Source organism: Ursus americanus, chromosome 16 (genome assembly GCF_024610735.1).
Source record: "Ursus americanus isolate L20-20 chromosome 16, mUrsAme1.1.p, whole genome shotgun sequence".
In the NCBI taxonomy this organism is placed as follows: Eukaryota; Metazoa; Chordata; class Mammalia; order Carnivora; family Ursidae; genus Ursus; species Ursus americanus.
The window spans coordinates 59082988-59101207 of NC_142142.1; the positions used below are offsets into that span (position 1 = coordinate 59082988).

The 18220-nt window shown below is 39.8% G+C and overlaps 1 protein-coding gene and 1 pseudogene across 11 annotated transcripts in view; one reads left to right on the forward strand and one right to left on the reverse strand.

Moving 5' to 3' along the window:
* Positions 1 to 18220, reverse strand: part of ELMOD1 (ELMO domain containing 1) — a 69174-nt gene that overhangs the window by 49946 nt on the left and 1008 nt on the right. For 4 of the 11 annotated variants that reach the window (XM_087868479.1, XM_087868475.1, XM_087868477.1 and 1 more), the window contains exons 1-3: positions 6461 to 8893; positions 3102 to 3888; positions 155 to 295 (exon numbers count right to left, since the gene is read on the reverse strand). The exons of 2 other annotated variants lie outside the window; for them this stretch is intronic. The gene's annotated coding sequence lies outside the window, so the exon portion shown is untranslated. Of the gene's footprint in view, positions 1 to 154; positions 296 to 3101; positions 3906 to 6460; positions 8894 to 17686; positions 17902 to 18220 lie in introns of those variants that run through there. 5 more of the 11 variants (XM_045797693.2, XM_087868478.1, XM_045797694.2 and 2 more) reach the window with 4 other exon arrangements.
* On the forward strand, positions 4934 to 10298 carry LOC123792456 (rRNA N(6)-adenosine-methyltransferase METTL5 pseudogene; annotated as a pseudogene).

Consider the following 18220-nt stretch of genomic DNA (forward strand, 5'->3'; position numbering starts at 1 on the left):
CACGCAGAGATGCTTAGTGGCCAGAGAAGGCAATGGACAGAGACAGAAGTGCGATGGATTTGAGAGAGATTTAGAAGGTAAAATCAAGTGGACTTTTGTTAATTTACTGATTAGGGAACATTAGCGAAGGAAAAGGAGGAGTCAAACATTATACCTATCCCCGTGGCTAGACAGTAGAATCTTCCACTAAGATATGGAATTCTGGAGATGCAGATCTGAGGGTCTACATGTATTTGGAGGTCTTTGGGGCATTCTGAACTTGCAGGGTCAAGTGGTAGTGTAGATGTACATGGATCTGAAAGTCAGGAGAGAAATCCCATTGGAGACAAAGATCTGGGCTTTCCTCAGCATATAGATGGTAATTAAAACCACAGTCCAGAAGGAAATACAAAATAAATAGTGTATACAACACATTTGTTGCTCATAACAATAGTTCTTTGTCATTAGGGTAATAAATTAGAATTGTACTACTAAGGCAATAAAGAATGAAATACATTTCAGAAAGATTTTATCAAAATAAAAATAATTCTATCCTTAAATGGTTTAATTTGTTATCTAGAACTGGTTTATCTAAAAAAATTTCATAATGATGTGGGGTAGGTGAAGTATTGTAATACTTCAGCTTCTTGTCATCTACTTAAGTATTCCTGAATCTATCCATTAAAAAAAAAAACAACCTTTTTGAATTCTTACATGCTAGCATCGTGCTGGGTAATATAACATAGCTTAATACTGCAAGGGAGCTTTACTACTTAAGGGAAAATTCAGCAAATATGGCAGTTATGTGCATGGTGGTTAAGAGCGTAAGTTTTAGAGACAGAGAGTTCATACCTGGTATCTACCACTTGCCAAGTGGCTTTAGACAAGTTGTTTACCCCCTCTAGGGTGTAGTTTTCTCCCTGGTAGATGGGGAAAGAAATTATAACTACCCTGTAGGGTTGTACTAAGGATTGGATGAACCAAATCATGTAAGATGCTTAGCATAGTGACAGGTGTACAATATGCACTAAATGGGTTGGTACTCGTTAGTATCAATATTTTATCATTCTTATTAAAGACTCTTCTAAAATAAAAGGTCATTTTGTCAAGTGAAGAATCACTGAGGAGATTGTTTAAATTCCAAGTTGTGACCTGAACTGGGACACTGACAGTGGTAGTGGAGAGAAGTGAATAGAAGTGGAAAATACTCAGAAGGTAGCATCAACTGGACTTATTGGTTGGATGGGAAAAGTGAAGGGATGGAAAATAACAATTAGTTCCAATTATCTGTCCCCCAAACAGGAAACAAAGACAGCAATTAGTTCTAATTATCTGTCCCCCAAAGAGGAGACACCAAAAATGGCTTTGGGTGGAAAGCCTGTGTAAATGCTGTTTAACTCAGTGCTCACTGGGTATTCATTCAATAGCTTCTTTAAATGTTTTCTATTAAAAAAATTACTGCTTTACTAAGTTTTTAAAATCTGGCTTTGTTTTAAAGGAGGCACATTTGTCAATGTCCTAGTTGCTGTTAACTAGACAATCTGTGTAAAGATAGGAACATGCAACAAATAGTGTGCAAAGTGTGATACTCTGAGCCACTATGATTTAAAAAAATTAAAATTTTGAGTTGCTTTTCGCCTGAGTGGTGCTGAGTTAATCTCTTCCTTTGTGGCCAAAATAGCATTTTTCAAGTACCGGGCAGGGCCAGAGTTCAGGGAGAATTTGCAGCTGCTTCTGTTCTTTGCAGCATTTTAACAAAATGGTAGGCCGGATAGATTCTCAAGTATTTTACACACCAGCTTGTTGACCTTAACTCAATTAAGTCACTTGGCCTTGTTTGTATCTGTCTTACTACTTGAAAAACACTGATACTAACTTTTTGTTTAACTCAGATTTATTCGGGTCTTATTTTATATAAAGTTCACCCTTTTTTGGTCAGACAGGAACTCTAATGCCACCTGCTTTGCAGCATGCAAGGACAGTGTGGGGACTGCTCTTGTTCAGTGTCTTCCCTGTAACTTCCTCTCTAGGGGGGGTTTTTAACCAGGACATCAGAGTTCCCTGCTGTGTTTTAAATCTCTCTGGTTGTTCTGAAGTGATGTGCTTCCTGTTTCTTTCCCTTTGGACAACATGCTCCTTTAGGCCACCAGGGAAGCCCCAGGGCCTGATACAACGCCAGGTACACTAGGGGCTCAGTATGGATTTGTTGGAATGAACTCTGCACCCTTCTAGAGCAATGCACTTCATTAACAGCACTATTCCATAACAGCATCAATAAAACAAATGAAAAATCTCCCCACTGGAAGAAAAAGAAAACCCTGTAGATGGTTTTTTTTTTTAAAACCAAAATAAAGAATATGATCATAATCGTGGGTTTCCTGATCCTTCCAGTTTATCTGCAGTGATTCCTCTCCATGTGCATGAGTCCACTAACCGGACCTGTTCCAAAGGGAAGGACCAAATGACTGCGTTTGATGCATCAAACACATCCAAGATCAGTTGACACTTCAGTGCTGCGCGTGGGGTTATGTCCCCTTTGTACTTTTTTTCTCCAGCTGGGAAGAAAGGGGCAGCAGGCGCGGTCTGCTCCTTTGAGAACTCATCTTCTCACCTGGTATCAGGGAATCTCCCCTGCCTCTTTTGAGTGAGAAGCCCCGTACAGCTCTTTGTAGAGTCCCTCCCGGTGACCCTGCCTCTTAGAAACCAAACTATCTATTGAGCATCCCAGGAATGAATTAGACACTCGACTAGAGAGAAAAGAAATCCTTTCAATAAAATCATAATCCCTACGTGAGACTAAAAAATCGATGTTGTATGTAGCCCTTCAAATTCTAACTGACTAAATCTTACCCTATAACAACCAAAATGGTTGTGGACTCATAATGTTTATATGTAAATAAAAGACAGTCTACAAAGTAAACAGTGTTCTCCTCTCACAATTTTCCTAATTTGGGATTATCCTAGTTTTTTTTTTTTTAAGTTATATGGAACATATTTAAAAAATAAAATTTAACTTACATATTTAGTCTCAGCCTAAAGTTTTGTGAATAATAACTAATATTTGTAAAATGCTTACCATATGCCAGGCAATATTCTATGAGCTTTGTTTTTATTAACTTAACCTAACAGTCATCTTGTGAAGTGAATAATAATTACTATCTCCATTTTACAGCTGGGAAAATTGAGGCACAGAGGAGAAGTTCCCTTCTCCTCAACCTTGCATGGTCACACAGCTACTACTGGCAGAGCTGGGATTCAAAGCCTTGCAGCCTGGCTCCTGAGGCATTGCTGTTAATCACTCTCCTGTGCTGCCTCTGGAAACCACTGAAGTAAAATTCTGGACTGACATAAGACTGAAAGAAATGAATAGTGTATTCAATTCAAACTAAACTGCAGAGCTGGGGATAATCAAGGCCTGGATGTACATCTGCACTTGAAAACTTAGTGTTCCTCCGGGAGCTAGCCAGGGGACTCTTGCATAATAAGGGTTACTGTGCCACTAAAATTTAACTTCTTTCCTTTCCTGAAGCAAATGCACTGCAGATCTCTAAGTTTCCAAACAAGAACATTTTATGGGAAGTTACACAACAGAGCCCCAACGGCTGGGTTTTTTATCTTCTCTTGAGGCCACATTTCCAAGGACAGATGAATCCTTGGTAGTATAATTCTGAAATAACTAATAGTAAAAGTTCCCTTCTCCTCAATGTAAATCTAGTGCTCCCCTGGGGAAAATCCAGTGAAATTCAAGCTCCAGGTGCATAGTGCTGTTTGTGTGGTGATTTCATTCTCCCCAGATTATTCTTTGAGTCATTGATCAGTGTGACGGCGTCTTCAAATCAGCATTTTCTCTGGGCTTGCTTTCAGTCCACCTCTGTATGTTTCAGTTTTCATAATACATTACATGTTTTCCTGTGCAAATGAAAATATTTACCTATTATTATTACTTTTTTTTTTTTTTTTTTACTGTACATAAGACATATCTAATGGCTGGTAAAATATTCCACATCTACCTAGGAGATATCTATTAACTTGAGTGAGTTTTCTTGAAGTCACTGAAAAGCAAAATAAGTTCCATTCTCCTTTAGATTTCCCTAACTGCTTCTGTTGTTTTCTTTTCATGCTACAGCAAAACTAAGGAGAAAAACAGGTCAATCTCAAAATGTGTAATTATAATCTGGAGATGAAAACACATTCCATTCCCACCTCCCCTGAGTCTGGATTCAAAAGACAAAGTTTGGGCAACAGTTTTTAGCGGTAGTGAAAAAAAGTCCGCTTAGCAGTTGAGAGAGGGGGGCACACCCACAACTTCACTCTGCAGATGATAAAGTCAAGGTCAGCAGTAGCGAAATGATTGGCCACTGATTTAATTTCTTCACTTTGAGATTTTCTTCTCATTTCACTTGAAAGAAGAAAACAATGACACGTTGAACCATAAGGTCCAGAAATAATAACTTTTATAGCTTTCTCCCCTAAAAATACATTTGATCAAAAGCTGCTTTGGGTATCAGAAGAAAGCCTATGGCTAATTCGGTTCAATTCCATTTATTCTTTGTCTTTATTATACTATGTCACTTTAAATGTTTCCTAAAAGTATTTGAGACAATAATAAACCCAAGTGAACCTTAACCTGTGGGGCAGTTTCAGTTTCCCTCTGGAATAGTCTCAGAGTATGTTCCTAGTGCCCTTGCTAGCTTCCAGGGAAGTCACAGTGATGACATCCCTCAATCAGTCAAGGAGAGATTTGGGACTCTTGCAGGAAAAGATACAGGCTCCTCTTCTTCCACCCATTCATCAGTGATAACTATATGTCTGTAGGTAAAACGGAGGAGAGGCAGCTGCTCTGATAAAGGCCAAACCTTACAGATGTTTGAATCTAAGGTTGTTTTAGCATGTGATTACTTGAGAATCTCTCCCAAAGGAGCACATGTCTGTGGGAACACAGGCAGGGGTCCAGATGGCTGTGGCTGAGGAGGGGCTGGTAAGCCACCTGCCATGTGAGGGGCTGGGCTCTAGCTGAGCCAACCCACAAAGCAACACAAGAAGGGGGAGGTCAGTCTTTTAAATCTGGTGGGCCAAGTATCAGATACAAATTAGGTGAGCAAATGGGTCCGGATTAGCAAGTTTAGGGAATGGCAAAGCTTGCATCATGCTTCCTATTTTGTCAAGTCCTAAAAAGCACTGTTGTCAGGGAGCCCTAGACAGATGAGGGACTCAGTCTTCAAAGGATATAATGCAGTCACTCACCATGTGGAATAAGGGAGGGGTGAGAAGGGTAGGGGAGAAAAGAGAAGGGAAAGAAATATTTTTCTAAGGCTACTTTTGAGCATTTGAAACATGTATACAATGCCATTTTTGACTTTATTACAGGTATGCAGATGAGGGAGAACGCAAGCAATATGAAAATTTACTACCCTAAAGAAATGAAAAATCTTTCGGATTATGCATTTACATTTCACACATGCTGGCCAGCATGCCACATTAGAGGTATAATGTTCATGTGTAACATTCTCCCGGAGGCCACATTCCAGAACTTTCCTCCTCTGGCAATTAGCTTGAAAGATGCTCTGCTGACACTCACTAAAATGACAACTAGGAAGGTTTTTTCTCCTTCTTCGGGAATAAAACACTCATCCAGGGTTTATTTTTTTGATTTACAGCAATGCAGGCCGATGCCAGCCACAGAATTCAGGGCTGCCTGCAAATATATTTATGATCTGCTTTAAAGGTACAGTGATTTTCCGGCTTTCACTGTGGTTGCCTACATGTCTGTACTGTTTTCATGGAGGGAGCTAAGGATGGGGAAAGCAGAATTGATCAAATTTGTCTTTCATTTTTAAAAGAGTAAGAAAATTTCATGGAACACCTGGGTGGCTCAGTCTGTTAAGCATCTGCCTTCGTTCAGGTCTGATCCTGGGGACCTGGGATTGAGTCCTGTATTGGGCTCCTTGCTCAGCAGGGAGCCTGCTTGTCCCTCTCCCTCTGCCCTGCCCCTGCTTGTGCGTGCTCTCTCTGACAAATAAATAGATAAATAAAATCTTTAAATAAATAAAAGAGTAAAGTTCAAAATCTAAGTATTAATCCATTTTAACATAAAAATGCTAAATGTAGATTTTATACATTCTCAATTATATATTTGAGTTTTGAAAGTTAAATTTCTAAATAAAACCAATTAAAAAATGGTAAATTTATGTCTACATAAAAGTTAAGTGGATATGATTTTGCCAATCTAAACTGATACTTTTTGAAAATTTTCGTATAATGAAAATACAGTGAGGGCATCGGCTAGGAATGTTGGACAGGAAAGCAAATTGGAGCATTTTCAGGGCCCTGGGGGCAAACAGAATATCCTGCCCCTAAGGCAGTTGCTGACCCTCATCACACAGAGGAGACAACAGCATTCACTTATGACAAGTAGATCTTTTACGTTAGGCTTCTGCAACAATTCGTACTGTAAAAAAAAACACAACAGTTTCAAACTCACTTTAGAGCTATGACTTGATGTGCATGACTTGATTAATGTTTGCTGAGTGAATATTCTTTTATTCTCTCCAATGGTATTTCATCAGGGCCATCAAGGGTAAATGCACCATTATGTCATGTGTCCTTAAGGAAGAATAAAATACTGCTAATTAAACTGTGATGCAACCTAATTTCAGTGGTGTGGGAAAAGAAATCTTAGAATCAATGAAATATAGTAAGACTGAAGCCTACTACTTATTTCCAAATTCCAAGCTATGATGTTTCTGCAGAAGAATCCATTGGTTGATGACAAAGAGCACTAATGGCCTGCAGCAAATCACACTGGGGGATTCTTATTCCCCAACTCAAACATTTCTATTCAGGTTACACCAGGCTAACTAATTCCATGATCTGTTATAGGCTGATTACATATGAGCAACTTGTGTCCTTTTTAACTCACTGGAGATCCTCCCAACCCCTTACTGCATAGTCTCTGGGCTCTGGTGTCCTTCCCTATCATAGTCCCTCCAGTATACACACAGCATGCACAATTCACACACATACATGTTCTCACACAACTTCCTTATGCTACCATCTTATCTCTCACCATAAACATCTCAAGAGTGGTGAGCACCATGCCTTATCTACACAAAGAGTGAATGAATGAGTATGGAAATGCTTGGTTGAAGACAAGCACCGTCTAGTCCAAGCTCCATTTTCTTGTCCTTATCTTAGTTGATATGATTTCATGTGATGCTGCTTCTTGAAGGGCCGGTTTTTTGGCTTCTGTGATCCTTTTTCTCCTGGTTCCATCTATTTCACATTCTTTTTCTGCCTGCCTTTTAAGCCTAAGTGTTCCCCTTGACCCTTTTCTTCCCCTTCACCTCTTCTAAGTGACCCTCTCTTTTGGGGCCTCAATCAGATCCAACAAATGACTTGTCCAAGGCCAGACAACCAATTGGTAGGAAAAGACCTCAGCTCTTATTTCTGGTCAATAAACATGTTCACTTATTATGTTCAGTTCTTTCTAGGCACTAGAGACGCAAAATAAACAGGACACAGACTTTGCCCTCCGGGAGTGGGAACTCTAGTAGGTCTCACACATGGAGTCTGGGGCCTTTCTGAAGTCAGTACAGAAGCTCTGAGCCGTCTCAAATGAAAATACATTTAAGCCATGTCAGACTAAACCAGACTATCCTCTTAGGCAAGGCTTCCTAACCAATCTGTCAGTGTTATGAACTCTTCATGGATGTGTGATAAGATTCTGATCAGTGGTAATGTGAAATTCTCTCTTTTTAGGGGAGAGTACATATTATTTACAGTAGTGTGTGTTAGGTGGAATATTTTGCAAAGAAGTTGGTATGAGCAGGTTAAGAGAGTATGAAATTTTACTGTGGGTTAGGAGACAAGAGGAGTAAGGAAAACAAGTATGGCAATTGTGTGAGTTTACATAGGCAGCATGAGATCCTTAACTACATAGTAATTCTCTCACGGTAATTATTGCTGATGTATTTAACAGTATTTTACCTCTTTAATTCCTTTTAAGTGTGCCCTTAAAACTTTTATCATGGACTTCCATTTAAACATCACAAATAAAACGCATGATATCCCACTGACATGAGAGTAAAGAAATCAAAAAGCCATAAATCCATAAGGCTGAGGGCAACAGGGGCATACATGAGATATCAGCAGACTTCTAGAGCTTGAAAAGGATGGACAAGTGGTAATTTACTTAGCCTAATTGATGAAGCCGGCAGTGAGGGAGGTGACCCAAAGGCAATATAATTTAGAATACAGAATCTTGGTTTAATATTCAGGACTTAGTGATGCCTAGTTCCTCTAAAAGTGGTAGTGTACAATGAAGTCAACACAGGAGGCTTGGTTGACATTTTCCATAAGGAATAGTTAGATCTCTTTCCCTGTTCTTTGAAATCAAGTATAAGCACTCTGTTCTAGCAGAAGACATGAGATTTACTCTTGAAGAGGTTGAACTAGAGAGGCTCTGAACTTTTGGTTCATACCGAATACAAGAAGCTTAAGTAAAGTCTACATGGTAAATGTGAGATTTATTCAGGCTTCTTCTTCCACTTAGCTTCTGGAACAGAGGCAGCCATAATGTTACTCCTCAGGTTACTGGGGATTTATCCCTCAGGAATTTACCCGACACACATGTGGATCTCCCCCAGTGAAGCACCAGCCCCTTACTGGTCAACGAGCCCCACTGATGCATACAAAGCTTCCAATCAGTGTTTTAGTGCCTCAGTCTTAAATATGAATAGACAGCCAGGGATTATCAGAGAATTAAGAAAAGTTTCTAACTTGACTGAATTATAGAGGCTCAAGGAAAGGTGAGAAAAGGGGAAATTTGGAAGAAACAGAAGCAATGCAAAGAGAAGAAAACAATACATCATAATTAACTTTCGTAGATATTAGAAAAAATATTGCACTCATGAAAGACATAAGAAATAATAAAAATCCACATTAAGAGAATAAGAAAATGTTCTTAATTTTTTTAAAATGATAGAAATGAAAGTTGAAGAAATATCCCAGATTTGAGGAAATCTGCTGAATAGAAATTGACAAAAAGATGAAAAATGGGAGGAAAAGATTCAACATTCAAACAACAGATATTCCAGAAAGAAATAAAAGTGAGAAACTATGTGAAAAAATTACTGAAGAAATAATACAAGAAATTCCAAGAACTGAGGAACCCTAGCCTCCAGATCAAAACGGCCCAAGAGATACCCAGCTCCTTAAGCAACAAAAGACCCTCATGGCATATCATGATGAAATTTCACAACATAAATGTTTCCAGTGGGGGAATAAAAACAGACAGTTCGCATACAAAGAGCTAAGAATCAGATCATCCAGTTTGTCAGTAGGAACATGGAAGCAAGAATAAAAATTATGAGAAAAAATTCTCTCCAATTTAGATTTCTATATCCAGCCAAAATATTAAGTATGAGGTGAGAATGAAGACAATTTCAGACACACAAGCCTTTCATGTACCTCCCAAGCATGGCTTTTTAGGAGTTTCCGAAGGAAGCATTCCATCAAAATGAAGGTAGAGAATGAGAAGACACTGGACCCAGGAATCAGAAGATCTCATATTTGAGAAAGGTGAAAGGAATTCTCAGGACGATGGTGAGTGGGGGCTTAGCAAAGGATGTCTTCATGAAAAAAATGAACTGACAAATTATTTGACTGAAAATTATATGATGTTTTAACTGATGGGTATTACTCTGATAGAAACAAAAACTTAAATTTAAAGAAGATGTCTACACAGAGGCTTCCAGCCTCCTGAGGTCCAGTGCCCTAAGCTCGGTGAACCCATACAGAACAGACAGACAGACAGAAAGGAGAGAAAGAAAGAAAGAGAAAGGCTTAAGGAACCAGAGTACTGCCTGCAACAAGTGGATGGATTCAAAAAGCCACCTTACTTCTAGAACAGTATCCAACTAGGCCATCAGCTGCAGGTTGAGTGCTGGATGTGACACAGATGTAGACGCACCGGAAATCTTCAACAGGAGAGTCTCAGAGTTTGCGTTAACACATGCTAATATGGGTCAGTAATGTAACAGAATGTCCAAGTCATTTGATACAGTAATTATGAACCCTCCTTTTAGGAATGAAAATAAAAAGGGATAGATATGAGTTTTCTGAAGATTGCTTTGGAAATGGCAAGAACAGCAGTATATTTATACAAATTCTCAACTGGCAAACACATTCATAAGAAGGCTACAGAATGGAAAGTCAAGGTCAGTTCTACTCCAAAGCTGCACTATAACCTACCAGCATCATATTAATCTCTTAAGAAATCAATGGACATGGAAATGAACCTAATTTGGTTTTCTTTTTAAAAACCTCCAAAGAAAAAAAGCACCTTAAAACCTAAGTAATGAATACAAAATTTGTTATTAAAAAAAGATTCCACAAATTATAAATTTTTCAGGAATGTAGTAATGATATTGTGATTATGTTTCTGAAAAGTCAGTATATTTTACAGATACATACACAAATATTTACAAGTAGTATGATATGTGTCTAGGATATGCTTCAAAATAAAATGGGGTGGGCAGACAATAGGTTAAAAATTAAACAATACTGGTCATGAGTTGATGATTTTTGAATATTGGGATCCATTATACTGTTCTGTCTACTTTTGTATATATTTGACATTTTCCAAATAAAAACTTACCAAAAAAAAAAAAGGTGCCTTCAACAAAATTGAGAATCACTGTAACCATAAGAGGCATTTTTTTACAGCCAAGCAATGATGATTAGCACCTGACTTTTTTCATAACAGAAGTTAGAGGTAAATTTATTACTCTTTAACAGCTTTGGGAGACTGCAACAAAAATGAACAGCAGTTTGGTGTCTAACCCACACCACTTCCATGACTGACTTAGTTCTCTTAGGAATTTTAAATTCTTTAGAGCCTCCATATGGTGTTAGGTGTCACCATTTTAAAATATTTACTGAGGGGCGGGCTGGGTGGCTCAGTTGGTTAAGCGTCTCTCTCTTGATTTCAGCTCAGATCATGATCTCAGGGTCATGATTAGAGCCCTGCGTTGGGCTCTGTGCTAAGCGTGGAGCCTGTTTGAGATTCTCTCCCTCTCCATTTTTTCTCTCTCTCTCAAAAAAAATTAAAATATTTATGGAGCTTGTTCCTTAGTGGTTAAAACATGTGCTAGTGTATATCAATGACATATTTGGTGAAATATGGTAGATGGGTTTAGGAGAAAGAAGTGGCAATTAAAATATGACATACTCTAACAATGTTTCCTAATTTCAGAAATGTTAACATGAAAAAAAATGGCCTCTTGGAATTGATGAAACACAGTATCTTCCTAAAGAGCATCCTTTCTTATCCCAACGCTTTATCCCCATGCTAAATCAATCTTCAGAATCAGGAAACCCACAAAATGATATCTGCCTCCCTCTTGTTTGACAGTTGGACAACCTCCTCCAACTTGTCCCCATAGCACTAATTTGAAAACACCAGCTTCATGTGCCTCTTCTGTCCAATGCCAAGCAAGGTGCCTTATTCCAGAAATTCTCAGAAAATGAACAAACGTTCCCTTTTGTGCTTTTCAGAGTGCATCATGTTCAGTAGGTCCTAGTGACTAACATGCCAGCATAAGCACAGACCTGCACCCTCTAACAGGATTTCTTATCACAAGGAACAGAAACTAGCTCTGCCTATTTTAGCGAAAAGGAATTTGTTCTGAAGGTAACCCATAGACTCTCCGGGAGGGCCAGAGAACTAGGTTTAGAGGTTATGTAGCCAAAAATAACCCTGAAAATGATGGCATGGAGCCGGTCCAGTAGAGACAGCTCTTCTGCTGCCACCAGGTCCAGACTCGGGAGCAGGCCCCGCTGATCTCCCAGCAGGGAGCAAGGGCTGTTGCTGTCTGGAACACCTGTCTGACCTGGGGCAGAGCCTGGGTCATGGGCCCCAGATGGAAGCATGATGTAGCTAGCATTTTAGCTCCTGTAGTGGGGAGTGGGCACTGCCTCAAAATGTGGGACAGCCCCCAACATGGGAAATGGGTTCAGATGGCAGCGTTCAAAAAGAACAAGTGTCCACTCGACTCTATAAAGAAATACTTTTGAAAGCCAGAATACAACGCAGAGTAATGGAGTACACAGCAAGTACACTGAGGGAACACGTTTGCCATCCATCTTTGTCTAAGTTGATGAGGGGTACTGTGCAATTTTATATTAAAGACTGGACACATGCCTATTTTATGGCTATTCAAAATACATACCATTTTTTTTTAAAGATTTTATTTATTTGACAGAGAGGCAGCGAGAAAGGGAACACAAGCACGGGGAGTGGGAGAGGGAGAAGCAGGCCTCCTGCCAAGCAGGGAGCCTGATGTGGGGCTCGATTCCAGAACGCTGGGATCATGACCTGAGCCAAAGGCAGACACTTAATGACTGAGCCACCCAGGCGCCCCAATACATACCATTTTGAACTAAGAATTTCAATTATGATCTTAGATAATGAATGAATACCTGGAAATAGCCTTTTAAATTTAACCCGGTAGTGGTCACAGAATAGATGCACTTACTTTAAGTGATGATTGATTAATTATCTAGGGAATAATCATTAAGTAGAAAAGAATAAGGATAGATATTCACTACAAATCAACAAAAGGATATATAATAGTTACATGTCACATAAATATTACTGGATCAGGCTGAGTTAGACATTGGCAGACTCATGTATAAGTGCCTGGGAGCTCAGTTTAAACTGCATAATAAGATTTAGGAGGTGCTATTAAGGTCACGTGAGCCAGCGTCCAACCCAAAAAGGCAGTCCCCCTTATTACATCCCTAACAGGGGTCCACAATGCACTGTTTGGTGTATAGTGTGTTATGTTGTTTGTTTCTGATACGGACTCTGTTCGTCTATGAATCTCACGAAGGATAGCATTAATTTCTTTTTCTTGTTGGTTAAAACTCAAGTGACCTAAAACTTTCTTAAAACCCAAACTGTTGTTAAACTAGGAATTCCATTCCATGTCCTTGGGCAACTGATTTTAGAACTTAATGAAGCCAACATCTATTCTTTTTAAACATAGTCTTAGTTTCAGCCCTTGCTCTGGGCTCAGGGGTATCAAGTTTAATAGTGATTGTCATTCAAATTCACTAGTGCTTTGAACTTGGCATCATCAGCAAACCTAATATACATATAATAGTCTAAGCATACCTGAGTTATTGATAAAATTGTAGAAATGTCAGGGTCAAGGCAAAAAAATCTGATGGTCTGGCTCTATTTTAAATACTCTAGGTTATCTACAGTTTAAAGGAGTAGTAGGAGAAATTTCTGATACATACAGAACTCTTCAGTGAAGCAAAAACTCTCACCCAATCCTTTTGTAAGTCTTGATTTTCATATGCTGCAGTAACGGTTTACTATTGGGCTACGTACACATGGTACGTGAGTCAATATGAAAGTTAAAATTCTACATTAGGCATTTTAATGTAGTTTTTAAAAATTAATGATGTGCATAACGCACCTTTTAATTAAAACAACTTTGATAAATGCTTACCATTGTAAGAGAATGTATGATTTAACTTCTTGAATAAAAACAATTGTTTTAAGTTTTTTGCTAACTTAAATGGATTCTAAGACCAAAGAAAATCTAATTAAAATTAAAGTGTTCTACTGGAATGTAGAATCTTCAGAAAATCTGGCTTCTTAATTCTAAAGGGTGGAACCTTCTTCTTCTTCTTCTAAAGGAAAATGGAAGAAATGTACTTGTAGAGTAAATTCATTGCAGAGATTGATTTATATTTATAATGCCAACTCGTGATATAAAAAAAAAGGGGGGGGGACACAGAGTTTATGATGTCATTGATATTTGCTAAGCCAAAAAGCAACTGTGGGATAAATAAATTATTAGTTTCACCATGAATGAAACCTTCAAAACATATGGCAGTTTTTTGCCATCTACTTGTACGAGGGAAATGGGAGGGAGAGTTACAGCAGCTGAAATAAGCTCTTATACTAAGCATTCTAATTAACCAAGTCCTAATACCAATAATTAAAATGGAAACTACATTTAAAAACTATGTAAAGACCTTTGAATTCTGCAGTTATTAGCTTGTTTGAGACTGATTTTTTTAAAGGGTTTTAATGAGCTCTTCTTAAGCATTTACCACAATCATCTCTCTTTGTATCAAAAAAGCAAAAAATGAAACAGAGCAAATTGTGAATTATTTCAATGGTGTCTAAAACAGCAGAGGGTATATAGACAATATACAAATTGTCTAATTACCCTGAAAATGAAGTTATTTATCCCTTAAAAGAGTAGTAACAGCTAACATTTATTTTATAGACATAGAGGAGTGGAGTTGGCATAATTTTTTTTTTTAATGCGCCCATCTTTCAATTTACAGCACAGAAACTGATGTGAAATAAGACTTGCTTGTGGTCAGCATAAGAGCGCTGGAGTGTTCAAAGCTCCTGGGATGCAAGAACACACTCTCTTCAGGTTCTTTAAAGTCAGAGTATTTACTGAGGACTTAGAATGTGAACCGAGCATACAGTTTCAGTTAAAGCTCTCTCGGGGTGATAGTGCACAGAAGCTGTCATTAGAGACCACTGCAGTAAGCCTTTCTTTAATAAGCCATTTCCATGGGAAATCTGGCTGAAAATAAAACCTATGCTCTAATTGCCTGGAAATTTTAGTAAGTTCAGTATGTCCTAGATCACTTTTTTTCTCATCTATCAGAATTATAAGGCAACACATGTTTGGCAGACACTACAAAGAGGAATGGTACAAACACCTGAAATAGAACTTTTTTTTTTTTTTGCCCTATTTTAAAGGATAATCCTTTGATAAGAAAGGCCCTAATTAACTACTTCATTATGCATTTTAGCATAGAGTAATTTTTATGATTTTTGAGACTTATTATAAAATATGAAGTGGAAATTTAACCATCTGGATACTCAAACATATGATCCTCTTCTGAAGATGGCCCCTCAGATAACTACGGTTGTTGCCAGAAGTGCTGTCTAGAATGGCACTCTGTGTCCTTCGCTGGAGACTGACAAACTGGAATCTTTGAGTTCTCTACATGGCCTGGAATGATTTGATCTTCAACTTCTCTGCAAACTTCCTGTGCTGATTAATAGTGAAGGCACGCCGCTGGGCTTTCAAAGACACGAATGTAAGCAGTGTGCTATTTTTTGGAATTAATTGCATTTGGAATATTCTGAGTAGGTACTCTCTGGTACTACGAGCATATGGTCATTTTCACATAGTGCTATTTCTGTAAAATCTACATTCTTTCCACCATCAGAATCTGCTTCCTTAAAGATAGCTGGACGACATCAGAAAATGATTGCAAGTTAGTATCTTTTCCTACTTGAGGCAGTAGATTTGCTAAAACTAAAACATCTGCCAGTCCTGTCAGAAGTTGTGCCAGAAGCAACTGAATATTGATCAACATCTCCAATATTACACTTAAATACAAAATACTTTCATACAAAATACTATATAAGTGTTACACTCCAGTGTTACTTCATGACTGTTTACCTGAGGAAACCAGGATGGTAGCAGAATAGTGAAGCAGGACATTGGGTATTAGTCAAAGGGCAGACCAACTTCTTTTTTAAATGCAGTGAGATGCATTCACCCAAGTACCATTTAGTGGGCCCTGCACTTGCCCCATCTCAGTTCCCTCCCATCAGCAACTCTTTAAAGTCTTTCTTTTTGAATCTCCTTCTCACTTCCCTCCTCAGCAGGCCACTCTGTCCTCTGACTGAGGACATCAAGTAAAACCCTTCAACTTCTGGCTCCCCTCCACTAGGTATAAATCGAGAGGTGGTTGTCCTCCCAGAATAAGGATAATATCTCACTCTGTTATTCAAGGCCAGACCCGTCAAAAGTGCTGGTCATCTCTGTGACTGGAGCTGCCCAGCAGAATTCAGTGTTGCTCCCAGGCTCCTACACACACTTGGCATAGCAAGTTTCATGTCTCATGGCGTAGATTCCCCCTCACACACACTGTCCCTACTCATCTTCACAGCTTTGGCACCTCTCACTAAGCCTAGCAAGCAGAGGTACTCAACAAATATGTGTTGAACTGAAACTACTAACTTTTAAGCATGAGTTATTTTCAATAGCTTGAACCAGAAATGAGCTTGTCCCAGATTGTCTGCAGAACAGCATATGATTCCTGCTCCACTTTATTTTCAACCCATAAGTGACCCAAAAACGAGGAGTGAGAAATTTCCAGTGACTAGAGTTGCTAGATGAAATACAAGCTGCTCCATCAAAACTGATTTTCAAATAAACAATTTTTTTTTAAGAATAATAAGTATGTCGCAAGTAGTGCATGGGGCATAAACTAAAAACAATTATTCATTGTTTATCTGAAATTCACATTTAACTGGGCAGCCTCTATTTTTACTTGCTAAGTCTGACAATTCTACCAGTGACTCCTTAAGAATTCTAAAGATGCTTCTTTAGGGCACTTGGAGGTTTGTGTCCCAGCTCTGCAAATTTCTCAGTTGGGCAGATTTTATGTCTTTTAATGCAGCTGGGTTTTTTCCGAACATCTCAGTAACATGCTTTAGGAAATGTTGTTTACTATATATAATTTCCATTTATTTTACTAATTTATAGAATTCCTTTCTAATATCTATTAATAATTTTAGCAGAAAGAACACTGTAGCATTGCTCAAAATCTCTTACAAAGCTGATATTCGTTATTACTATGCCTGCGTCAAGTCCTATCTACATGTGTTAATAATAATTTTAAAATTTTTCATATTTTCAGTTAAACCCGCAAAACACAATATTGAAAATAAGTAAGTCTTTCATTTGCGGGTTTCTTGCCTTCACTAATCCAGCACAGGGAGACACACTGTCCTCACTCACAGGCCAGGAGAAGCAGCGTGGCAGGCGGAGCTGGAGCCTGTGATGTAACTGCTGAGGGTCTTTGTGGGAGAAGCCTTCCCTACATGTGAAACGTCTGGAAACCCAAGCGCGTTAGCTTCAGTGTGAATGGGTGGAAAGCGGAAAGAGTCCCCTCTTTCAGTTTCCTGTAAATCTTGGAGGCTTGCAACCTCGGTCAACCGAAGGATTCCTCACAGGTCTTTACAAGACATACCTGTCTCAGTAAGGAAAGGAGCGCAGGTTTCCTCTGCAAAGGAGTACCACCAGGGAAACTGCTGTGTGCGCGGGTCTACCGGTGGTGATGGTGCAGTGGGAGTGCAAGGGACAGCCTGTTCCAGTCCTGAAAGTTTGCCACACTAATGTGTTCTTTCAGCGTTCTTGACAGTGATTGCTCATTCCTTATTCCCATGAAAGCATTAGGGAGAGATAAACACTTCCCTAAGGAGAGGGATACGGGTGTACCTTCCTCAGAATTTCAACTGGACTGATCTCAGCTTCAACTTCTAGGGAGAGAATGACTAGGTCCGTCCTAACTGCCGGTGTCACAGGAGGATAATGAATTAAGACGTTTATCCCGACACAAGCACAGTACCTGCTTTCCACCATATTGGCAGCTCCGGTTAAGGACGGTTGTCAAGCTACCGGCACAACACGCACACACTGCAGAGATGCAGAACAATGCCTGGATGCCCGCCCAAAACCGGCCTCTCCAAATGACACACTCAATTTATGAGACCATGCCAAAGCTCACCGGGGGTTAGTAGCGGCATTTTCCTAGTTGGCGCGAGAAAGGAAGGAAATTTGGAAAGCTTAAGGCAAGGGGCTTCTACCTGGCTGTGCAGAGCAGCGGGGCTGACAAACACACACTCGTTAAACTTGATCTGAAGCAAGCGAGCCTGCGAGGTCGTTCCTGAAATATTCACAAGGCGTGTTACCGGACTCGCCACTGAGAGGTGGAGCAGGAGCACGCCGAGTACGAGCAGCCCGCACCCACACTTGGGGAAAAAGGCACTCGCAACAGCACCCCCCACCACCGCCACACTCCACTGTTCCGCTTTTAGCAGCTCCGCCGCCCGTCGCTCCCCACACGCCTGTTCGATTCTACCTGCCCGGGAAAGAGGTGCTCTCGCAAGTGCGGAGTTTCCCAGCAGTTGCAGGAGCCCCTCGGGGACCGCAGCGCGGAAGACCCTCTGCCCCGCAGCTCCGCACCGCCCCTGGGGCCCAAGGCCGCGGCGCTGGGGTGGAGGGCAGGACCCGGGTCGGTCACTCGCCGGGGCCAGGCCGCCCTTAGTGTCCCCGCCTCCCATGTTGGCCTCTGCCAGGGATGCCTCCTCCAGAGCCCCGGTTCGGTCGCTAGGTGACCC